The sequence below is a fragment of the Sarcophilus harrisii genome, chromosome 4 (genome assembly GCF_902635505.1).
Source record: "Sarcophilus harrisii chromosome 4, mSarHar1.11, whole genome shotgun sequence".
NCBI classification, from domain to species: domain Eukaryota; kingdom Metazoa; phylum Chordata; class Mammalia; order Dasyuromorphia; family Dasyuridae; genus Sarcophilus; species Sarcophilus harrisii.
The window spans coordinates 390,272,993-390,299,015 of record NC_045429.1 but is presented as its reverse complement, the minus strand read 5'-3'; the positions used below and the strand labels follow the sequence as shown (position 1 = coordinate 390,299,015).

General features: G+C 35.4%; 1 protein-coding gene across 1 annotated transcript in view; it reads left to right on the top strand.

The window, feature by feature from the left end:
- Window positions 1–3,499: 3,499 nt before the first annotated feature.
- Window positions 3,500–26,023, top strand: part of DISP1 (dispatched RND transporter family member 1) — a 253,315-nt gene continuing 230,791 nt past the window's right edge. Inside the window, exon 1 of the mRNA XM_023502005.2 lies at window positions 3,500–3,684. The gene's annotated coding sequence lies outside the window, so the exon portion shown is untranslated. The remainder of the gene's footprint in view (window positions 3,685–26,023) is intronic.

The following is a 26,023-nucleotide window of genomic DNA, read 5'->3' as shown; positions in this document are numbered from 1 at the left end:
TTTGCACAGACTATCAGAATATTTTTCCCTTCCCTTCTTGGAATTCTTAGTTTATTGATTCCAAGCCCAATGCTCTTCCTTTGAGTCATCTATCTTCCCTTTAAATAAAATCAATAATACTAATAATTGATAACAAACGATAACATTAAATTAATAATAAGGTGACTAATAATATAGTGATGGGGATCCAAAAGAAGGAGAGAAAGACAGGAGGGAAATTCACCTGGAAAGATTGGGAAAAACAAAGCAGAGGCTGGGGTTGAAATTAGGGAGGGGAATGATATCCTGGGAAAAGAGGCCTGTAGAGTATGAGAGGCAAAGGAGAGAAAATTAAGCCTGATGTACAGCTCCTTTTCACTTTCTATCTCCCATTCTTAGAACTCCCTCCCTCCTCATCTCTGCCTCCTAACTTCTCTAGCTTCCTGGGAATCTCAGCTAAAATCCCATCTTCTGCAAGAATCCTTAATGTTAATGCCTTCCCTATGAAATTATGCACAATTTATTCTGTATATATCATGTTTGTACTTTGTATATTATCTCCCTCATTAGACTGTTAGCTCCTTGAAAGCAAGGGATTGTCTCTTACCTTTATTTGTATCCCCAGCACTTAATACAAGGTCTGGCACATGGTAAGTACTTAACAAAAGCCAGCTGCCTGACCAAAAGAGCATGCGACATTCCACATTTGCAGCACCTCTATTTCTCTATATTTCAAATTATTCAGAAATCTATTTTTATTTTCCTTCTCTTCCCAATGTTTTCTAATACATCACAAGTGTCCTTGTAAGTTGGGACATACCTCACTTGGGAAAGGCTGATAATTTAGAAAACATCTCAAGGAGGACAACCTGGATAATAAAGGGCCTTCACTTGAGATCATATGAGAATGCTTGAAGGAACTGAGGCTGATGGAGGAAAGACAACTGAGGACAGATGATGAGCAGGTATGATAACCATCTTCAAGAAGTTGAAGGGCAGTCACTTCAGAGAGCTACTAGACCTATTTTGTTTTGCCCCAGAGGCTAGAGCTGGGAGCACTTAGTGAAAGGTTCTGGCTTGAAATATGAAAAAAATGATAATAAATAATTACTGTGATAAGAATACTATCTATATCATTTACCTATCATTTATATTTGATGTAAATGACATATTGAGTAAAACATATATCACTTAACTTACATTATATATCTATATATCACAACTTACATTATATATTTATATATCTATATTTGAGATATATATCTATATATCACTTAACTTACATTATATATCTATATATCTATATTTGAGATATATATCTATATATCACTTAACTTACATTATATATCTATATTTGAGATGCATATCTATATATCACTTAACTTACATTATATATCTATATATCACAACTTACATTATATATCTATATATCTATATTTGAGATATATATCTATATATCACTTAACTTACATTATATATCTATATATCTATATTTGAGATACATATCTATATATCACTTAACTTACATTATATATCTATATTACACTATATATGTATATATCTATATTTGAGAGATATATCTATATATCACTTAACTTACATTATATATCTATAGATCTATATTTGAGATATATATCTATATATCACTTAACTTACATTATATATCTATAGATCTATATTTGAGATATATATCTATATATCACTTAACTTACATTATATATCTATATTTGAGAATATCTATAATCACTTAACTTACATTATATATCTATATATCTATAGATCTATATTTGAGATATATATCTATATATCACTTAACTTACATTATATATCTATAGATCTATATTTGAGATATATATCTATATATCACTTAACTTACATTATATATCTATATTTGAGATATACATATCTATATATCTATAAATCACTTAACTTACATTATATATCTATATTACATTATATATCTATATTTGAGATATATATCTATATATCACTTAACTTACATTATATATCTATATTTGAGATATATATCTATATATCACTTAACTTACATTATATATCTATAGATCTATATTTGAGATATATATCTATATATCACTTAACTTACATTATATATCTATAGATCTATATTTGAGATATATATCTATATATCACTTAACTTACATTATATATCTATATTTGAGATATACATATCTATATATCTATAAATCACTTAACTTACATTATATATCTATATTACATTATATATCTATATTTGAGATATATATCTATATATCACTTAACTTACATTACATATCTATATATTTACATAGATTAGATTAAATCTAGATTAAATATATACTGTATTATATAACACAATATATAATATATAACATTATTTTAGAATAAAAATTATAGCATTTTATAATACAATTATAGCATATCATTAACAAGCCTTTTATTACTACGAAGCATAACATGTAAAATATAGTTAAATAATGTTATTTACATGACATGCAATATTATAACGTGGCATATTATATTTAATCCAATACAGATTATACCAAATATAGGTGATACATAAATGATAGGGAAAATATTTATATCCGTATTATCACTTCTACATATTAAGCCTGAGTCTTCCACCAATTGCTCCCAACTTTAACCTCTGGGTAAAGCAAGGTAAGTCTAGTATCGCTCTGAAGCAATACTCTTCATTTTTTGTTGTTGTTTTTGCGGAAGCAATTGGGGTCACTTAAGTGACTTGCCCAGGGTCACTCGGCTAGGAGGTGTGAAGTGTTCCACGGCTGGGGGCTGGTGCTCTATCTAGCTGTCCCACAATAATCTTTTAAAGCCTTGAAAATGGTAATCCATCCTGCCCGCCCCATTTCTATATTTGAGATATATATATATATATATATATATATGTATAATCCATACTATATATAGTATATACTACTATACTACTATATATAGTATACTATATATAGTATAAATTATAGAGAATAGATGCGTTGTGTGTATGTGTGTATATGAAATATATATTTCTGGGGAGGAACGAACCGCCTTCAGGTATTTGAAGATATCGGATGCTTTGTTTTGTCCCCGAAGTCGGTTTTGAGAGCAAAGGATGGAGGACTTGGGCTTGGGTATAAAGAAATAATAACAATCAACAATCACTTTGGTATTAGTACTATAACCCATCATCTATGATGTCATCTATAAAGGATGGTATGTAATGTATATAGCACATTTATTTATTACCCACATTTGATATCCTATTATCTCTATCTGACATAAGTAACAGGGCAAGGAGAACGGGAGAGCTTCGGAGTCCGGCAGCCACGGGAACGCACACTGCGGGGAGGTTCATAACGTTCTCAGAACCCTCCAAACCCTGGAAGGCTGAGGCTGAGGGCGGGGAAGGGAAGAGAGAGTCTCATTGTTTGTTACTTTCCCCTCCGAGACCTGACTCCGCCCCCTCCTGTTCTTTCTCGGGTTCGCGCCGCACCCTGGCCACGCCCCTTTCCCACCTTCGCCCTCCCTGGCGGGAGAGAGCTCTTCGGGGCTCCCAAAGGATTCCTACGAGGTGACGTAGCGTGACGTCTGGGAATCGGACCGAGAAGGAGCAGGCGGGACTTCCTGTCCCACGCGGCGACCCTTTCCGTCCGGAGCCGGAAGAACAGTCCCCGCTGGTGTCTGGGGCCCCCGGGCGGCTTGGAAGAGAAGGTGAGCTTTCAGAAAGCTTGTTCCCTCCCGGAGGAGCCGAGCGTCTGGTCTCCTTAGGGAATGGCGCTCGGCCAGCCCGCTACCCCAGAGTTACGGGAGGGACCGGGGCATCGGAGGTGAGGGGCGGGGGGATCCGGGAGCGGGGATCCCGGGGAGGCTGCGCGGGCGCTAGGGAATCCCCGCGGGGGAGGGGGCCGGGGAAGCCCGGCTGGGGCAGCGGAGGCCGGCGCGGATCGGAGCAGTCGGAGCGAGGGGCACCCGGCGGGGCTTCGCCGGGGCGTGGGGAGCACAGAGTCCCGGAGAGCTGGAAGCGGCGCGGAGGGCGCTGTCATCCCGAGGCGGGCGCGGGGAGAGTGGCAGGCGGGCGGCTGCGGGGGAAGCTCGCGGTCCGGGAGCCGCCGCGGAGCCTGGCCGCGGCAGAGGGGCGGAGACGGAGCCTTTTCTTCTGGGAATCCCCGAAGGAAGGGGCTGGGCTCTCCGCAGAGGTAACCCCCACGCGCGGGCTTAGACAAACGTGGTCCTGCGTGTGCTGGGAACTCAGCTGCCTCCGCCTCCTTTGCAATTAATGCTGTTTTTTGATATAGGTGTTTTTCTGTGTGGATTTCAGGGAAAGTAATCCCACTGAAGACTTTGAACTCTTCTTCACCCAGGTCTAATTTAATAGAGCTGCTTAATCCAAATTCATCATATTGCCAAACTCCCTGATTCATGCCGATCAAGCAGAATTGTTCTTTTTGCTTCCTTCTCACCCATTTTTTATTATTCTATTGCTTAAAGAAAGCGTCCTCGGCACTTTTTTTTTTTTTTTTTTTTTTTGCTGTCGGAAAGAAATTAAGAAAGTGACTCTTGTCATTTTAGGATTAATACCTATAATGCATTGTTTATATGCCTTATCCTCTATTTCTATATTCAGACATGTTCATCTTGATAGCCTGACATGTCTATTTTGATATACCAGATCATCTCCCATATGTTAGTCTACTAGATAGTTCTTTCAGTTGTCATTTTCAGTTTAGGAGAAATGCTTTTTTTCCTTCTACTATTTTTTCCCAATTCTGATAGTTTTGAATAGATTAGAGGGAATGCTCCTTTTCTCCCCACTAATTCTTCCCCAGTAATAGTCGTTCTGAACAGGTTGATCCCTCCCCAATTATGGCAATTTTGAATTAGGATGTAGTTAATATTGATATTCATAAAGGTCCTTACTGAGTCCAGTATAGAGTAAAACTTCTAATTGTATTGATCAGAATATATGAGATTGTTTTAAAATATAACATCAAAACCATATGAGCATTTTATTTTAATTAATTTTCAGTCTGGTAGCATATCTATTTTTTGATAATTTATTATTAATCTTAATTATCATCTGTATTGCATGTGTACTGTTTATGTATCTATAAATAGGATGCCCAAAGTCAATTACTGCTTCTAATACTGGTACAGTAAGCTTGGACCAGTCACTTAAGTTCTAATGCCTTAGACATTGTCTAAGGCTGTGATGTAGAACTGGAAATGAGCTGTACTGGTAAAGGAGTTTCCTAAGAGAAATTTTCTATACCAATGAAATCATAAGTCTAGATTATATACCTATACATAAAAGTGTGGGTGTGCATATATATATATATATGTATATATGTTACATACACATCTACTCAAATATAATTGTGAAGTCACACTCTTCCTGGGTATTAAGTAGCTACTAAGTTGTTTGCCCAGAATATTTTCAATTTTAGCTAGGAAGAGCCATTATTTCTGTTAATAGTGTAAGTTGGTATTAGCTGATTGACAATTTTGCTTGTTTCAAGTGTTTGGCTTTTCAAGTATTTGCCTCTTTTACTTTGTAGGTAACTTCTAGTTTGGTTCAGTAGCCTGACTCTTAACCTTTCCATGTTAAGTAGGGAACTGCTATTTGTAGTTGACAGTGAAGTGCCTTGCCACCTTTGTTATTACCTCAAAAATCACCTACAGGGTGACCCTGAAGATTTATGTTTGAGTGATATTTAAGAATATACCTGATATTAGCATAGACATAGAACATAACATTGGCATAGACCATTGCTATAAAATATAGACTTAGTACATTGAATGCTTTTCTTTTTTTGTCTTTCCTTCCTTCCTTCCTTCCTTCCTTCCTTCCTTCCTTCCTTCCTCTTCCTCCCTCCCTCCCTTCCTCTTTCCCTTCCTCCCTCCCTCCCTTCCTCTTTCCCTTTCTCTCTTCCTTCCTCCTCTCTTTCCTTCCTTCCTTCCCAGAATGGAGGAAAATTGCAGCAATTTTTTAAAAGTGTTTACATTAACTACCATATTCATTCTTAGAAATAGTTCTTAATTTTAATTAGTCCCTTCTCAAATAAGTCTTGATTTTGATCTGTTCATCTGATAAGGCTTGGTTTTATTTTTCCATACACTTTAGATAAAAAAATTTTACCCAGCCCATTTCCCCTTCGTTTCTGGGAGAAAAGCAGTTGAGAAAGCGTTCGAATCTTCAGACTTTAGTTCATGCTTGGAAGGAAGTTCTCGGAGCAGAAACACAAGAACATCTGTCTTCTGGTGTAACAGTTTCTAGTAATGTATTTCAATTGCCCTGCATTCTAAATGATTAAGATTCTTTATCCTCTGTTATAATCACAGAATAAATTTAAAGCTTTCTTACTTGTCTCTGGGTACATTGATTTCTGATTTTACATATATTATCTCTGAACATTAATTTTATTGTAAATGAGTCACTTGATTATTTGTACACCTTGGGTGGAAAGGAATTTCTATGAGCCAGTACACAGTACTCTAGCTTTCAATACCAAATCAGAAAAGCTTGCTAGAGAGAGGCCAGGACTATTTTTCTGACTAGCTGCTGTACAACGTGGAAGAAAATGGCTTTAGTTCTCCTAGTCCCAGCCTAGATTGGTCAGTGTAACTGCTGAGTGGTAGAAAACCTTGCTACTAGGAGGGTGATAGTCTGGTTATTAGATAGTCCTTTGATCTATTTGATTTGGGTTGGGCCCCATGCTTAGTATAGAAACTATCAGAAGCAGAGCTATAACACCAATTCCGATCTGAAGGATCCAGGAGCCATTTTCTCCTGGAACTTGAAGTTCTTTTATCCCTGTAGTGTTGGGTTCATAACTGTAACTCCTGGCAAGTTTCCATACCTTGGGGTAGATTGATGAACTTGAATTAACTGCTTATGTTATTGAGAATTAGTGTGGTCTAGTGAAAAAAATGTTGCACTTGAAGACAGGAGAGAACTAGAGAGAAACAGAGAGAATTTAAATCTTACCTCTGGCTCTTAAGAATTTTGTTACTATGGCCAACTCACCTTCTGAGACTCGGTTTTTTCATTTGTATAACTGGGGTTTATGATTTCAATTCCCAGTGTTGCTTGTGAGGTTTAGAGGAGAATTATATCAGCTCATAGATTTCAAGCCTTAGAGATCATTTAGTACCCATTTTATAAATGAAATGGGTACCCAGACAAGTAGCAATATTTGTTGAGTCACCTTACAGTGCTATGTGAGTGTTAATTCTTATTGATTAAGTAACAAAACATTAAAGTAGACAGACCATATAAAGTGATTAGTAATATTTAGATTCGAATAAATTCTTTATTGATTAATAATATGCTTATGTTTTAACTCTTGCCTATGTGGAATTGGTATTGAAATGGCATCCACATAGTGAATAGATTATACTTGCAGATATTATATAGATCGTAAACTGATTGAGCTTAATATTTATTTAAAATTTTTTAATTGTAAATTTGTCATTTAATAGACTTAATTTCTGATAATTAAAGAGAAAGTTTTTGATTGAAGTTTTGGAGGAAGTAGGTATTCAATTTAGTGAATTTTGGGGGAGACTAAAGACATATGATCAAACTGGAGAAAGATTCTGAATCCTAGAGGTCTATAGCATTTAAATAGGTAAAGGGTTGAGAATGATGTTTGAAGTGTTAGAACCAAATTGTAGTTCTAGAATAGTACAGAAAAAAGGGATTGAGAACAATGTCTAGTTTGATGTCATAATACAGTAATTGAAGGAAAGTAGTTGCAAGGCCTGGCAGAGTCTTGATGGGGTGGAGCTTTTGAGAAAGAATCACATGAACACAATAAAAATATAGGAAGGAAATTCTGACATAAGTATTTTGGTGAGAAAATAGAACAAGGAATGTCACCTTCATTCAAGTTTTACTGTGTGCCACTTCCTGGTATTGAAATGACCCAAGGTTCTTGAAGACTGTACCACTGGAGTGCAAGTTCTGACAGCTCTCACCAACTTGGGAAGGTTCTGAAGGATAGATAATACACTTACTAGCTGAAGAACAGTCTTGATAAGCTAATACTTCCATTGTCCGGTTGGCTGCAGAATGATTACATGTGGCCACAGCAATTTGAAAGACCCTCTACTAAATTAAAGAGGAGTTGTGATCTTTATTAATAGAGTACCCACAATGATTAAAATATGGATCTTTGAAATATTGAGGACAGAATTAGAAAATGATTCCTAGTATATTGGGCCTCAACAATTATGTTACTCAGCACCCATGAAGTGTTAACATAAGGCCTAGTTAGTGAGGAAGTGTAAGACCCATACAAAGCTTCAGATGAATGAATGCACATGGTATGTTCAGGAAACAGTAAATCAGTTTAATTTGAACAAAGGATTCTTGCAGAGGGGTAATAGAAGAGAAAGGCATAATAGAATTATAAAAGGGATTGAATGCCAGGGTCAACATTAAATTTTATTGTGTAGGACTACATTTCTCGACTTAATTTGGCCACAGAATACTTTGGAATTGAGTTATATTGCTGGAACCTACACATGTGGATCTTGAACCTGACAGTTCTATTAGCCTGAGGAACAAAGGAAATGGGGAATCGTTTTGAGCAACATAGAAGAAACAGTATAAGTAGACAAATTGCCTTTTGTAAATAGTTTTGATATAAACTACCAGTCTGAATATTGGTAATTCCTCTTAAAAAATACATAGGCTTCTAAAGGGAGCCTGCAGTAGTAGATAGAATGCTGGATTTGATATCAGGAGAGCTTTGAATTCAAATCTGGTTTTTAATATACTAGGTTAGCTATTCTGGGTCATCTTCATAAACTCTGTATTCCTTCAGCCACAACCTAGGATTCAGTAATCTACTAAAAGTTCCAGAGAATAAAGGGAATTCCTATATCCAGAATACCCCTATATTACAGAACTTGCAGTTCCCACCTGTCTATATGGGCATATAGTCCTGAAAAAGTATCATAAAATTTCCATACAAAATATATTTGTGAAAGGTTTTTTTTTTTTTTTTCAAAATCAAATAAAGACATTTTATTCATTTTAAAATAATTTCTTTTTCTCTGTTATTGTCATTGTTATTCCTTATATAATAAGAATACAATTCCAGACTATATTCAAGTGTTTATATGAACTAAATATTGGGGAAGAAGATGGCTTCTATTCAGAGCTATATGATGCATACTTTCATGTTTTGCATTTTAGATGGGGATAATATTACTAGCCTCAGTATTCCCAGGGAACCCTTACTTTCATCACATTTAGCACTAGATTTCTGAACAACTCAGTTTAGAAAATGTTACCATAGCACTAGGAAACCATTGAAGGCTTGAGCTGGCAAGTAATATAATCAAAGTATTGTGAAGATATTTTTTCTGGTTCCATTGGGCAGTATAGATTTAAGAGTTGGGAAGCAGAGAAACCCATTAGGAAATGATTGTGGTGGTCTAGGCAACAGGTGTTCAATTCCTACATAAAGACAGTAATTTAGGAGTGGAGAATAAGGGACAGATTTGAGGAGAGATTTTTTTTTTTTTTTTTTTTTTTGATATGTTGGGGATAAAAGAAGTCAAAGGGTAATTTCAAACCTAAATAATGGGAAAGAAATAGGGAAGTCTGGAGAAGAGCCCATGTTGAGTGGGATAGATAATGAAAAAGACTCTAAGGCAAGGGTTTCCATGAAGAAGTATGTATATTTTAGAGAATCCATGAACTTGGGTAGGAAAAAAAATGTGTTTTTATTTTCATTAAACTAAAACTTAGTATTTCCTTTAGTTTCCAAAAGCATTCTGAGAAGAGCTCTATAGGCTTCATCAGATTACCAAATTGGTCCATGATACAGATACAGAAGGTGTATGTACCCAGAAATAATAATAAGAGAAAGCTGAAAAATTAAACTAAACAAAATCATTGCTATAGACAAAGACTTGTATCAAGTTTTTGGTAACAAATGGGCTAAAAGAAAAGAATAACATCTCTAGGCATAGGCAAAATACTTTGAAGTGCAAAAGTATACCTTATTATCTAAATAACAATACACAATGAATTCGTCAATATTCAGTGCAAGTTATTTGAAACATAATATAAGCTAAATTAGAGTATTTGACTTTAATTTTTGGAGCTTGAAATGGTAATATCCTAGGTCGATATTCCTAAAGTATGGATATGGCCATGTTACCCTGCCTTCCCAAAGTAGCTCTAGAAACTTATCTTGCCTCTAGGGCAATGGTTTTTAATGCTCACAGGTCAGGCACAAAACTTCCAAGTGTGGCCAGAAGCAGATTAAAATATAATTGGAAATTATTTAACAAAATAAATAAAAATCAGTACAATACAGATAATGTCAATTTGTGGTTATCTAAGTCAAAATGTGACCTCAGGGATGTGTTTCTTCTTCAGTTTGACACCACTGCTCTAGGACAATGAGACCTTGAAGTAAAATCTTTTTAATAAAAATATTAAGATGTTATTTTTAGTATGGCAAATATAGTTATAAACCACATAAACAAAAATTCTTTGGATGTGGGACTCATCAATTTTTAAAAGTATTAAAGGATCCTGAGATGAAAAATTTTGAGAATCTCTGCTTTAGGAGAAAATACAAATTTCTCTAGCATTCACAATCTGCTTTCAGCCTACTTTTCCAGGTTTATTACATATTACTCTCCTCAGCCAAATTAGCTTGCTCCCTTCACACAGCCCATTTCTCTACTCTCTCCCCGCCCTTTTAAAAAATTCTACTGTTTCATAGACTCTCCAATCTCTTTCAAAATACTTAGTTATCACCTCCTGCAAGAAGGATATCTTGCTGATGCCTTCACCAAAGAAATTACTTTGATAATCACTTTTCAGTATTCATGTTGTTTTTTTCTAAAGTAAGCTCCTTGAAGGCAAGCCCTGAGTACTTTTTGTTTTGTATCTCCAGGCACCAGAATAGGCACGTCAAAAATTATTTTTAAAACATTAACTTTTTTTAATGAACAAATTTCTACTCTTTCTCCTACCATTTTCAAGTCTCTCTGAAGAAAAAAGGGAAAAAACAAAACTCTCGTAACAAGTTCACATAGCCAAGCAAAACAGCCCCACATTAGCTGTATTGGCAAAAACATTTCTCATATCTAGCGCATCACCTGTTAGGAGGTGGGCAACACTTTAAATCATTGCTTCTCTGGAATTTTGGCTGATCACTGTGTTGATCAGAGTTCTTAAATCTATCAAAATCATTCATCTTTACAATGTTATGATCATAAAACTTGTTTCCCTGATTCTGCTCACTTCACTCTGCATCAATTTAAAGTGAAGTTCAAGCGATAACAAATTTTTCCTACTTTATTTGTATGTTCTATATGTATCTCCCTCAGTATATAGGATAACTCTCTTCCCTTGCCCAATTTCTCTTTTATTCCCTAGTGTGTCCTCCCCCTTCTTTCTTCTGACTTTTAAAGATCCTCAGAGCAGAACAAAAATCACTTCCAAGCTCTTATTTGAAAGGTCCCTTCAAGAACCTTATAGATTATAACATGGTTCTTGGGATGTTTGTATTAAATCCCCCACACCCATTAGAATGCAAAAATTTCATCCTTATGAAATCTTGACTGATTTCTTGCCTGTATTTACTTTTTAATGTTTCACTTTGTATTTTAAAGCTTCTAATAAGCTCTGATCAGGGATACTTAGAAGTCTTTAATTTCATTAATAATCTAATTTTCCCCCTGTAAGATTATATGTATTTTGCTGAATAAGTTTTTCTTGGTTGTAGACCTGTATTCTTTTCCTTCTGTAATATCATTTCAAGCTTTCTGCTCCTAAGTAATGGTGGCCATCAAATCATTTGTGATTCTGACTATGACTCCTGGATTATTTCTGGCTGCTTGCAATATGTTTACTTTTACCTGAAAGTTTGGATTTTGGCTTCAACATACCAGTTTTTATTTTGAAATTTCTTTTAGGAGATAACCAGGGGAGTCTTTCTATTTCTTTCACTCTTTCAATTTTATTTTAATCTTTTTATTGTCTTACTGAATTGTTAACTTCTCTCAAATTCATTCTGATTTTTAGTGAGTTTGTTGGTTGAATAAAGCTTTTGTGCCAATCTGTAATTTTCTTTCAAGCTCCTTATTTCTTTTTCACTGCTATCTTCTATTTTTTTCATTTAATTTATAATACCATTTAAAAACTCATTTAAAAATATTTTTCCCACTTACATGTAAAGACAATTTTTAACATTCATTAAAAAAAATTGAGTTCCAAATCATTTTTCTACCATTCTAGCCTCCTTCCTCCCTGAGACAGTAAGCAATTTTATATAGGTTATACATCTTCAATCATGCAAAATATATTACCATATTAGTCATGCTGTGAAAGAAGACATAGACCCAAAGGAATTAAAAAAAATATATAGAAAGTAAAAAATAGTATACTTTGATCTGCATTCATACTCCATCAGTTCTTTCTCTAGAGATGAATAGCATTTTTCATCATCTTGCATTATTATATTTCCAAGAATAGCTGTTATGCACAGTTGATCATCATGCAGTATTGCTGTTACCGTGTACAATGCAAAACTCATTTTTAAAAATTCATGCATCATTTCTTCCAGGATTGATTTTGTGGATAGATTATGTTTTTCTTTGAAGCTTTGTTTCTAAGTGCTTTGTAGTTATTCTCTTTTAAGTTTGAGACTTGGGCATCCTCAGCTTCATAACAGTTTCTTTTCAGTTTATATATTTTCATTCTTCCAGTAATATGGAATTGGTATTTCTAGCCTAGCTGGGAGCTCTTTTGATGCTGTGATCCTTATCTCTCTGACATTCCCAGTATCATCACCACCACCACCACCACCACCATCACCATCACTTTTCTGGGAGTACTGGTTCTAAAGAATCATGAAGCTGTGCTTACTGGCTTTGACTGCTAGTCTAGTCTGGGGGCTCAGATCTGCAGGGGGTTGCCCTAGATGCCATAAATTGGAGTTCTCAGAGGTGAGTCTCTGTATGCATTTAACCCCAGCTGCTACCCTAATCTAGGGGTTTGATTCCACTATTGTTGCTGGGCTAACCTGACTCAGAGTTCTAGGTACCCCTTTGATAAATTGTTTGTTGTTGGCTTGGGCCAAGAATTGATTTCTTAATCAGCTATAGACATTTGTGCTACTAGCCCAACTTGGAATTCTGAGTATTGGATCTGTGATTCTTGTTCCATAGTTCCTGCCCAGATTACTTGCCTGTAGGTCAAATGTATGATCTTGGGCTGGAAAGGTCACTGACAATTTTTTTCTTCAGTTTCCTGAATATACTCTAAAGTGAGTCTCCTCCTTTTTCTTTCTTTAAAAAGGTATTTGCCTGTAGGTTTACATGCATCTTTTGTACACTGTGATAAAATTAGGAAAATTATTTACACAGTAGTTTTGTAAATTTGGAAAACATGAAACTTTCTAGTGAATCCTAATCAAATATAGTCAGTTTTTATTTTGCTTTAATTTTACAAATCTTAGCTGAAAGGAGCTTCTAAAGATTTTTCAATTCAGCCCCATTTATTCAGATTGCTGTCTAAATCATTTGGGGTAAATGGTTCTATAGCCTGTTTCATTATCCTCTCATTCTGTTGGTGAAATTTTTCCTTATCCTTCATTTTTCAAGCTCATTTGCTTATATTTAATTTTCTTCTGATGCGGAAAACAGCTTCACTTGGTAAAAAGTTTTCAGTGAGTTTCATTGTAGTTCTCTTCTTCATTCTAGACACTCAATTCCTTTAAATGGATCTATTTTGCACCGCTTTTTAAAACCATTCATTCTGCAAACATTTTTTGAATGTTTGTCTTGTTCAGTGTTTCCTAAAGCCCTTTTATTTTTTTCTCATCACTTTTGAAATAGTGACCAAAATTGATAAATACAAACAAAATATTACTTATGTTCTGTTATACCAACTTTTTTTTTTTTTTTTTTTAAATTAGAACCTTGATTTGTGGCTCTTCTCTCACAAAATTTGCTTTTAAAAAATGACCCATATTCATCTCATGGTTAGTTATGATTTCTAGTTCCTTTTCTTCGGCATTTAGGATCATAGACTTTTAGCATTGGAAGGGGCCTTATAGCATATAGCACAATTCCCTGCATGACGGAAATCTGAAAAATAAGATCAAAACCCTCATTTATGCAACTAAAATATGCTTAGATTTTCTTTTCTACTCTAATTTTTGCTTTTATATTTTAGGGACGTTAAAATACCTACTATTTCCCCCTCAAAAACTCTGAATCACTCTTGTAGTCACCCACAGGGATATATAACAGTTTCACTGTTACATACTTCTATTATAGTGAACTCTGAAGTTCTCTTCTCTGCTCATAACCAGCCATCTATTATATCCATCTGTTCTATCTTAACTTATTCTGTCCTATCTAAACCTATATTTCCCCTTCATGACCAACAATCCCTCTTTCCTTATCCTCTTTTTGTTCTCCTAGTTTATTGCACACACTGGCTACATTTTCTTTTCTTTTAGAGTATTTGCCTGGTGACTGAACAATTCACCTATGTATTGTCCTTTACTCTTAATTCTCTTGCCTTAATATCCTATCACTATTTATACTTTAGGGGTAAGCTCTACCTTGGTTTTTCCCCAGCTCAGTTTTTTATATCCCTATGCTGCTAAATGCTGCAGTAGTAGTTCATTACTGATTTATCTTATCATATGTGAACCCTCTTTACTGACACAGGACTGCCAGCATGGTATATCTTTGAGAGAAAAGGTGCTGTGCTCTATAAGCAAAGAAAAATTGAATTAGCCCAGAAAAAATGCGGGATATGCAGAGTTACAGAAGCTACCCCAAATGTTCATATGGACTTTTTGTGTCTAACTGGTGGCAGAGTATTTTGAGCTCATATTGGTCTGATCAGCCATTACTGGACACATTAAAATAACTCGATTCTAACATAGTGATATCATTTTGGTCCTCTTCCAGAATGAAAGCCAACAACCAACTCTTTCTGAAATTACTGTTTCAAGCCTCTTCTCTTTAAGTCTTTTGCTTTAAGTTGAGTTAGAATTGTTTCATTGGAAGAGGTCGCCCTTTAAATTGTCTAGGCTAACCTAGGTAATACTATCCCCGATGTCTTCTGATAAGTTTGCTCCTCTAATCATTTTTTCCACCTCCCATCTTTAGTCTCTTTATCTACTGTCTCCTCTTCAAACATGTCCAGGTCTTCTGCATTCTTGACCCTACATTTCCTTCAAATTATTATCTTATACAGTTTATCCCCTTTTATAGTTGCCTGTATTCATTTGCTTTTCTCCCAATGTTCCCTTTCTACCTGACCTTATCATTTTACTGAGACATCTCTCTAAGGTCAACAACCATCTTTTAGGGTTTTTTTTTTTTTTTTCTGATGATTTTCACTCTCTTCATTCTACTTGATTTTTTGGGGTGTAGTTTTGATGTAGACAGACCTTTTCTTCTTTTCCTCTTCTTATTCTACTTCTTGGATTTTTGTGACACTACTTGTTTCTCATGTTTCTCCTATATTTTTGTCCATTTCCTCAGTTTTTGCTGGATACTTTTCCATTTCCCAAACCTTAAAGTTCTGTCTCCATCTTTTTCTCAGTTCTCTCCCTTGGCAATCTCATCAGTTTCCATGACTAACATAATCATCTCTATGAAGCTGACACTGAAATCTATATTTTTAGCCCTGATCTCTTTGGAACTCCAATCCCATATCTCCTGCTGTGTACTAGACAATTTCTCTTAGATGTGCTTTAGATGTATATCTCAAGTTCATCAGGTCTAGAAACTTTATCTTTTAAAAAAAATAGTATTTTACTTTTTCCAATTACATGTAAAGACAATTTTCAACATTCATTTTTAATAAGATTTTGAGTTCCAAACTGTTCTCCTTTCTTTCTTCCCTTCCTTCTCTCCTTCCAAAGATGGTAAACAATTTGATATAGTTTATACAAGTACAATCTTGTAAAACTTAATTTATTTTCACATCAATCATTTGTAAAAGAAGAAACAGCTTTCAAACTTTCTCCTCCTAATTCTGTATTTTTGATGATAGGACTATTCTTTCATTCACTCAGGTTTGGAATCTCACCTTCATTCTAGAATCTCTTCTCTATCTGTTTCTCCTAAAGTGCTTCAAATCCTGACTGTGGAAGAAAGTAACTATTAAAGAAAAGCAAACAAAACAAACAAAACCCAACCCAATCCCAAACAAACCAAAAAACTCATAAAACAGCAACGTTACATATCTCATCATGTGCCGTTTTTGTCAATCTACATCCATAGTACTTCTTATATCTGTTCCTCTTCTATTCATTCATATGCCATTGGCCTAGTTCAGGCCCTCATAATCTCTTATCTGGAATATTATAATAGTCTCCTAATTGATGTTTCTGCTTCTAGATTTTTCACACTTTCCCAATCTCTCCACAGCTGCCAAAATACTATTCCTGCATTATAAGTGTGACCATATTATATCTCTGCTAAAAAATCTTCACTAGCTCCCTATTACTTGTAAGATAAACTCTAAAACCCTCAAGTCTCAGACTTGTTTTATATTCTTTCACCTTGATGCACTCTATGTGTTATCCATACTGTCCTGTAGGGTCCAAATTTGGCATTCACTTGCCTATATGCCTTTGTATAGGCTATCTCTGGAAAGTATTCTCTCCCCCTGCCTTCCTTCTAGACATGTTGGGGTTTTTGTTTTGTTTGTTTGTTTGTTTGTTGTAATGTTAAGTTTGGGTAAGTTGGCAAATTGTAAGATTTTTTTTTCTTAATCCTATAATTTTTGGGGTGCTTTCCTTTATATTATATTAATAAATCTATTTACATATTGAATTTCTTCTATAGAATATAAACTTCTTGAGGGCATGCACTGTTTTATTTTGTGTGTATTTATATAATACACCAAAACCTTATATAATATCTTGCAAATAATCGGCAGCTAATAAATATTTTCATCAACTTGAATCAAGTAGCTTGATACCTTCATATCCCTATTCACTGGGCCTATACTTGACATCTTTCCTGGTTGGTTGAGCCTTTCAGAATTTGTAAACGATGGGCATACTCTTAGGATAATCCAGGGTCGTCTCCTTGCTATCCTGAGGCACTGGAGCTGGACTGAAAAATAGGTATTAATGCTAATTCACATTTTGTAAAATTAATAATAACATCTGGCATTTATGGTTACAAATTGTTTTATATCCATTAATTTATTTGATTTTTATAACAATCCTATGAGATAGGAAAGCAGATATCATCTTTATTTTATAGATAAAGGGAACTAAACTTCTGGTGGGTGGAGACTTGCTTCAGGATTAATGAATCTAAGGTTTTCTAATTTCTAGTTCAAAAGTCAGTTCTGATGTGGGTTTCTTGATGATCTCATCTTTTTCCTTCCTTCAGTTCACTAATCTTTCTGTTACAGATGTCCTATTTCATTCCTTACCATGAGAATACTAAAACTTTCCTTTCCTGATTTCTCAAAAATCTCAGCTACATCTTGACTTACTTACATTTAGGGCAAATAGTTTCATACTTCACCATGAAGCCTGAGCTCATCTGAAGGAAATTGCTTCAACTTGCTCCTTTAATCATAAAAACTTATTAATACCCTCATTCATATTTTCTGTCCCTTTTGTCTCAAAGGAAGAGCCAGCCCTACATTTTGCTAAAAAAAATTCTATAATCAATAAGTATACTGAAACCAGTGAGAGCTGATTGTTAAATTTTCAGTATGAGTATTTATTCCTTGGAAATTGTCAAACTTCACCACTGAGACTGAATTAATTGTTTTGTTTCCTGTGGTTGGAATGCTTTCTCTTTCCCTCTTTGCCAATTGAATTCTTACCCATGCTTTAAAACCTTATTTAAGTGCTACCTTATTGAAGTGCCTAAGGCTTTCCTTACTTGGTGCCTTCTGCTGGTAATGAAAGAACATGCTGAGTAATTATTTTATATAGAGGAATGAACTAATATACCTTTTAATATTACCTAGTATTAAAACATATCAAGGTTATTTAAAATGGGGAAAAAAAGGCATTTAGTTTGTGTTTTTGTTATTGTTTTTGCTTTTGAAACCTAACTCAATGGCCTCAAGGGTAATTCTGGTCTGTGGTTTATAACTACTAATCACTTCCCCTTTTGCTCATGCCAAAGACCTTACTACTCTGCCAATGGACAAAGATGCTGTTGTTACTCTTGGTGATCTATAATCATCAAAGAGAAAAGAGTTTCAAGAATTTTCATGAAACATTGGACCTTGGACTATGTCCTGTACTTCTCTGTTTTAAACCAGGGAGGAAAAAAAAGACTTTTTAAAAATAATGTGACAAAATGAGATTTTTTTTTGTGTGTGTGTGTGTGTGTGTGCGTGTGTGTGTGTGCCTAAACATATAATTTATGATTAGTTAGATGAAACTGTAGTGGAATTCTTTGAAGTAAGGGGAAAAAAAAGTAAATTTGTTGGATTAATGATGAGGTTTGGTCTACTAACAAAGAGAAAAAGATACTGAGCTATCTGACTAGGTAGTGCTATTTCAGCAACAAACTAACAAAAATAAATTTGGTTATGTGTTAGGAAGAACTTAGTTGGTTAACAATAAAATGGAGCACTGGAATTACTGCAACACATGATAGATGACTTCTTTTAGGGATGAAAGGGATGTCTGCATTGGGTGAGTGGATTGGATTAGATGCCTAGATTGCTTTCTCCAGTGAGAAATTTCTATCAGTTAAGATATGTTCTTAGATGGTGCTTTCTCCAGTGAGAAATTTCTATCAGTTAAGATATGTTCTTAGATGGAATTAGAAGTATAAGTTAATGCTACAAAGTATATTTGTCTTATTTCCCTAGTGTGTATTGGGTAGGGTCACATATAGTTCTAAAATAATTTTTGGTGTTAGATGGACTTGACAGAAGGGAGAGGGAGGTAGAAAGTATGTTCTCACCTCATTTTGATTCATGGTCTAGTCTAATATCTTGTACACAATACTCAATAAATGTGTATTAAATTGAATCAATTGCTGCTGCCAGGAGTAAAATTTTGCAAAACCTACATTTCTCCAGTTATCCCTTTACAAATAAAGAAATAGATTGTTACCCTGTAGAAAGAGGATGCCTACTAAAAGTAATTACAAAATTGTTTGAAACAGAAGGGACTTTTGAAAATTTAATAATGATGAAACAGATACTTCTAGCATACTTTGTTAATTTTTGAAAAATTACATTTAGGAATTAGTTAATCTGTTAATTATCTTTTCTCATAGCAACATCTAAAGAAAAACAATGATACAAAAATGTTACTATTTCTTATAAACTCAGCTTTCTAATAATTAATATTCTAATCACATATTAAAATTATTCAATGTATTTTTTAAAAGTTATAGAATGAAGACATCTGTTAACTATTATTTTTAATGTGCTATTTTTAGGTTTTTTTCTGTAAACATTTTAAATACTTTTGGTGCGTTGTAGAAATACTAATGTATAAAATATCATACAGTGCTGGCAAAAAGAGAAATAGTTTGCTCCCTCCCTCCCTCCAATTGAGTAATTCTTAAAGATTTTTAGCTTTGCTTTCATTGTACTCTGAGGTCTTTTTTGTATTTTGAAGATTTAAAAATTTTTAGTGAGCCTTCAAAGTCTTATCCCCATTGTGGGAATGAAGAACTCTGGTAAGCATATTGTTATACTGAGAAGCAGAATTGTTCCTGAAGTATAGAAATTTCCAAATGGAGATGGAGAATTGTAGCATGAGCTTGTGTTATGCCACAGATCACAGATTTAAAAAAAAAAAATTCAAGAAATGGAGATAAAGATGCTTGTGTGGCCTGGAGGCTTGCTTAATTTAAATCCCACTGAAAACCTTTGTGCTATAACTAAGGCTAAACTGGAAATAATATTTACTGTTTATCAGAGATATGCTAAATATTTAATGGGATGTGTGATTTCATGATGACAAGGAATATATGTCAAAATCTTATGACCTCAATGTCAAATCAGGTAAAACATGAGACTTTATAGGGGAAGGGGCAGAAATGGAGTCAATGTATATATACTAAAGCCTAGTGTCCAAAGTGATCACTTCAGAACCTAGATGCTATTGAATTACATCAAGCCAAAAAGATTAAGGCAAAGTAAAAGGAAATATATGTTCTTTCCCCTCATTTCTGCTCCCCATGTATTTCTCTCATAGTGCTGCTTGAATACTTTGACTCTAATTGTGTTAATAAACAACTCCTCTGGGAACAAAGCTTCTTTTTTCACTATCATACTGGGTGTGGAAGTGTTAAGTTGGTGCATCTTAATGGGTGGTGTTGGACTCACAAACAGGAAGATTGGAGTTCAAATCCTGCCTTGAACTCTTCGTTGGTTAAGTGACTTTGGGCAAATAAATCTCTAAAGTTTTCTCAGTTTTAGAATTACCCCATCTGTAAAATAGAATTAATAACAGTGTCTACCTCATAGTATCATTGTGAGGATCAAAGGAGATAATAGAAAATGCTTTACATGCTTTGAAGTGTCCCATAAATGTTAGCAAATATATAGATTTATGCTTTATATCATGTGACTAATGTGTCAATTTGCAAAGTTTTCTACTTTTAATGATATAATAATCTAGATCTCCAAAACTTAGAACAGCTAAATTTTCATTGTATATATGGGCAACTGTTGCCACCAGAGTCCCAAGAAAAATTTGAAAAAAAAAGTTGTTATTAATAGCTTGCCATCTTCCTTTATATACTTCCATTATATATACTTTCCTTGGTATTTTTGGGAGTCCCCAGTTGCCTTTCTCCTGGAACCTAATGCATTTAATGCACCCTTCTGGCTGTCCAGCGCCTTCCATTGTAGAATAATATTCAGGCCTGTCTTCCTTCAATTTCTTCATGCTTCAAAATGATTTACCCTCTAATCTCCTTTCCCCCCTTATAAAAATTTCTGTTCATGTAGATGGGTAGATGATTAAAATAAAGTGAGAAACACTGGCAGCCTTAAGGTCTTCCTCCCCTGGACCCCCACCCAATAGTATTTTCATTTAGAAAAGGACTGGGTAATTCAAATTAATCTGTAATTAGCAGAATATTACTCTCAAAAATAGTTCCTACAGAGATGGTGAGAGTAATATGTCTTCATCAGGCATCTCTCTTCTATGTAATTTGGTGGAGTTTTTTTCCTTCAAAATAGTAATAATAATAATAATAAGATTTACAACTTTTTCCTTTCTAGAGAAAGGAAATGCCCTTCCAATTACAAAATGTGCAACTACTCTTTTGAAAAAAACAACAACAACAACAACTTTCATTTCTAAAGGAACTTTCATTTCCAAAGAAACTATCAAATCATTTAGAATGTTAATTTTAGCTAATTACTTTTGGTATACATATGTTCTTTTAAAGGAAGTTTCTTTTACTAGTTATTATTTTAAAAATACTCTTTAGTGAAGTTAGTTTATGACTTATTTAAATTTTTATTTGAAAATGAGATACAAACATGGCAATGTGCCTTACACCCAGATGCTCAATAAATATTTATTGGATGAATGAAATAATGAGGATAGGTGGCAGATAAAGCATGGGAACAATTCACATAAAAATTCATTATACCTGGAATGTGAGGGCAAAACATTTCTCCGATTACAATATGCTGCAGGGCAGGAATTTAAGCTTTGTGATAATCACTCAGGATCTTTTTTACTTTCAGTGTGGGGTTATTCTGGACTGAAATTAATAAAATGGGAGATAGGAAAAATATTTCCATCTCTGTAGGAACTATTTTTGAGAATTGCACTCTTTTCAATCCTAGATAAAAAGATTGATATGAAAATGGAGGGAAGGTTATTGGCTATTTAATAAGTAATCATTAAACCCGTGACCAAGAAACTAGCTTTGATAATGAGATTTTGCCAAGTATAGCTCAGTCTCAAATAGCTCCTCTGGGTGTGGTATATAATCTCGAACATTCTTTGGAATTTTTGCATTTCTTCATCTCCTAAAGATATGTTTTTCACCTAGGTTTGATTCTGTTTCCCAGAGAGTGCACTTATTTTTTTGGACTGAGTATTAAGGTCAAAGAAAAAATGAAATTTCAACATTATTAGCATTGGATACCACTGCCTGAGCTAGTGGTTACTTATATTTATTTGTTCTTTGGGAACAGAATGAACTAAGTTACCTTAAATTTCTAATGTCAATTCAATCAAATGAGCATTTTTTAAACTGCCTACTTTATAGGAAGCATTGGGGATACCAAGGCCAAAACAAAACAATCTTTGCCCTTAGGCAATTTATGTTTCTGGAGGTGGGCAAGTTGGGGGCAACTTCTACAATTAAGAAAATACAAAATGTATAAAAAAGAAAATTTTCAATGTTGGAAAATACTAATAATTAAGAGTGGAAGAAGATAGATTTTGTATAGGAGATGACACTTGAATTGAACCTTGAAAGAATAGAGTGAACCAAGAGGCCAAGATGATGAAGGGTATTCTAGTCATAGAGGGCAGTTTGTGTGAAACAGTGGATATGGGAAATGTGTCATCAGAAGACTCTGTGGAACTTAGCAGGGTTGGGGAATTAATTCAGTCTGAGATACCATTGCTCACTGCTTCCCTAGTTGCAAGGTATTCCAGGAATATGTTACAGTCAACTATCCTTTACAATTCTAGAAGAATCCTTTCTTCAGTGATTGTCATGAGAAGTGGGTGTTTCCCGAGTGAGAGACACACTGAATACAGAAGTGAGAGCAAGCTGTATATCTGAGTTATGATTGGTCAGATTTACAATCTGAGTTACAATTTGTGGAATTTATAATCCTCTTTATTCACCCATTCCATATGTCAAAAGACTTATGCCCTGTCATTGCCCCTAGCCAGTTTAGACCTGGGCCCCTTTATCTGCAATTTTGTTATTTAGCCAGTTTCTTGACTCAATCAGTGATTGGTTGGAGATATCTTAACAAGATATTCCACCCTTCCCTTCCTCCTATTTTTGACAATAATGTAAACCTAACTTCTCAGACAATTAGAATGCCACAAATATGAAATAATGGGCTCTTATGGCTGGAATGTAGAGTGCATGAAGGTGATATAAGGTAAAATCCACATGCAAAGTTGGGTTGGAGTCAGATAGTGAAGGGATTAAATGCCCTTTTATTCTTATGTAATGGGGGGGGGGGGGGGGGGGGGGGGAAGGGTGGAAGGGAGTTCACATATGCAGATGGGATGGTTGTCACTACATGTAGAACATAAAAAAAACTTGTTTCAAGAAGAATCAGGATGACATCTAAGAGATAAATGGTTCCAGTTGACTAACTACTGTTGAAGAGGAGCCTATTTGATTGTCTACAGCATTGTTATCACACTCAAATAGAATGATGTTTATATTAACTTAGAAAATCACAGCTAAACATTATATGTGTTATATCAGATTTTTATTTATTTTGTTAAACATTTCCCAACTTCATTTTGTTTTGGTTCTGGCCACACTGGGGAGTTCTGCCAGACTCAAGAGGGGTGTGGATTTGATACTTCTGGTTTACAAAAGTATTCAAAAAGGCTTCTATTCAAAAAAAGGAACTAAAGAAATTCCTGCAGATCATGAAGGAATCATTGAGATCCCTCAGAAGCAAAAGAGGCTAAGGCTAAGAGCTGAAAATGAAACTGATAAGCCTTTTTGAATTTCTAACCTTACTTCCTCATCCCTATTTAAACTTCTTTTATCAATCTAGGTTTTTGGGCCTGTAAATTCCTTTACAGAGAATCTCTGCGCCTCCAGAGAGAGGAGTTCCCCAAAACTCCCTACCCTTGTGCCAAATCCCAAGGAGGTGCAGGGGAGCCAAACCTCTCCATTTGGTTCCCTGAGCCCTGAACCTGCCACTAGACCTTATCATTTAACTCCCTGACCACCAGAAACTCTAATCTCATTTTGGTTCCCTAAATCTAGACCTTATCAAAATTATAGGAATGAAGGAGTCATGAGGATTCTCCCAGAATCAAATGAGTCAGCAGCAGGTAAAGATAATGGGCCTTTTTGAATGTTTCCACAAACAATCAAGAGTTTCTATCTGTCCATGTTGTGTGGTTTTTCCAAAACACTTCCTGCTATATTGTGAGTCTTTTGGAAGCAGGATCCAGTGTTCTTCATGTGCAGTCATCATCCCAGGTGCTATTGAAGGGAGCCCTGAGACTCTCTAAAACTCCTTGAAGGATGGATTCTCCTTGAATCCTGGCCTCTGTAAAAGATCCTGAGAGACTGCACCACCCCATGATAACACTCACTACTGATTAACCTTCCCATTGAATTAAAGAGACTCATTCAATTCTATTCAAATTCAGCTCTAGCTGAATCTGGCTCTATCAAGAGCTACCCTCAGCTTGTAGCCAAAAGCCAATCTTAAACTCTCTCCTTGCAGAGGACCTAATATGCCATGGGATCTCTCTTCCTGACATAGCAAGCCTCTGCCCACTGGGATGATATTCTCTTTCAGCTTTACCCTCTCTTTATCTCCCTCACCTATTTCCCTAAAGGAAACGTTTTATCTCTCTGTCAGGATTTCTCTACTAGAAACTTTAGTCCCCTGTGGGGATCTTTCCAATTAGGAATTCACCCTTTCTATTCGTGGATAGCAAAGACTGACTTCCCAGTGCCTATCATAAACTTCTTTTATCAGTCTAACTTTTCGGGTTCATAAATTATGAAGGACCTCTGCACCACCAGAAGGGGGGTTCCCAAAACTCCCTACCCATGTGCTGAATCCCAAGGGGAATTAGGGGAGTCAAACCTCTTCATTTGGTTCCCTGAACCTCAAACCTGTCACTAGCTTAATCATTTAACTCCCTGACCACCAGAAACCCTAATCTCCTCATTTGGTTCCCAGAATGTAATTTCATCATTTGGTTCCCTGACTGAGAATTGAACCTGGGCTTCGGCGCACTGAATCCTAATCACTAGACCACCAGGGATTGGAGAGCATTTCTCCCCGGGTGTGTAGCCTGATGGAGACCAGAGATCAGTTTCCATTGACTTGTCTCTGGGATTAAGAGGTAGTCTGAGGGCGCTTGAAACCAGTCAAAGGAAGAAAGGGTGTACCCCTTTCCTCTGTAAAAGATTTTTCCTGTGAGCTATAGGAAGGAACAAAAGACTCAGGCAGCTGGGAAATTAAAGGTGCCATAGTCAGTGGTGAAAGGACAGCAGCTTTAGCCAGTGAATCTGCAAACCTATTTCGTCTGGCCTGAAGTGAATCTCCCTTCTGATGTCCTTTACAGAACAAAACTGAGACCTCTCTGGGTTCATGGACAGCTTGCAATAGGTGCAAAATTTCTCCCGTATGTTTAATGGGAGAGTTTTTTGCTGTCAACAAGCCCCTTTCTTTCCAAATAACTCCGTGAGCATGCAAGATATGAAAAGCATATTTGGAATCGGTATGGATGTTGACTCTCATTCCCTTCCCTAGTTCTAAAGGTCTGGTTAGAACTATGAGCTCAGCCTTCTGAACAGAAGTCCCAGGAGGCAATGGCTTAGTCTCTAGGGTGATATGAAGAGACACCACTGAATAACCTGCTTTTCTCTCCCCATTCTCAAAAAAATTAGATCCATCTGTAAACCACTCCCCATCTGGGTTCTCAAGGGGGATCTCCCTTAAGTCAGATCTGCTGGAGTAGACAGAAGCTATAACTTCCTTGCAATTATGGACATTCTCTCCTGGTTGAGAGATGTCAGGGAGAAGAGTGGAAGGATTTAAAATGTGACAAGATTTGGAGACTGAGGTCAGGGGTATTCAGCAGGAGGGCCTGGTACCTAGTATGCCTCTGGAATAGGGTTGGAAATATAGACATGAATAATGCTTAGTTCTTAATCTCAGTGGGTTGATGGTTTAATAGGGAGATCAGATAATCTATGACTTATACAGATTAGAATATATCCAGAAGAGGTACAAAGTGCCTCAGAAAATTAGTTTGTTTTGTTATAATCACTTCCCAGAGGTGCGATGGATGAATATTAGTTGGTATTTTCAAAAAATCACTATTACACTTGATTACTAAATTCAGGA